We start from the raw sequence: 640 nt of genomic DNA on the forward strand, positions 1-640 counted from the left end.
AGATAAATTTTCTGATAGAGAGAGGACTTTTCCATCAGATAGGGCATTTTTTGTGGGATTCCATCATTCCAATGTGGAAAGGACGTTCACATAAGATAGAGATTTCAAAAGGTAGAGGAACGTATTCTATCAGAGATGGATTTTTTGCTAGGCTTCTAATGTAGAGAGGGTTTATATATTGGAAAGGGAATTGGATGGAATTTTCTGATAGATAGAGGACTTTTCTATAATATCCCAAAATTTTCTAGTGATAATAAGCCTAAGTTATTATTGTGTAAACAAATATCAAAGCAATGAGGTTAATAATATCTATATCTATACTATTTCTAAAAGAGAAAACACGTGTTAAAACTTTTGCATGCCCATTTGCCCCTTTTAACTTTCTTAATTAAAATTTTATCCTATATTTCTATCCTATTTATTCTTATTTTGCCATTTTTCCGTTTAAAATTATTAACATTATTAACTGTTGTTACTAGATTAATTAATTAAAATGCAAAACTTAAATAGTTAATTACCTGGCCTATCCTATTTTATAACGTCAAACTCTCTCTTCCATCCCCTTGTTTATTGCTCTATCATCCGCCCCTCCCCCCTTCTCTCTAAATTATTTCAACGCTCTACCTCTTCATCTAAAATT

This window comes from Asparagus officinalis, chromosome 1, assembly GCF_001876935.1.
Source record: "Asparagus officinalis chromosome 1, Aspof.V1, whole genome shotgun sequence".
Classification (NCBI taxonomy): Eukaryota; Viridiplantae; Streptophyta; class Magnoliopsida; order Asparagales; family Asparagaceae; genus Asparagus; species Asparagus officinalis.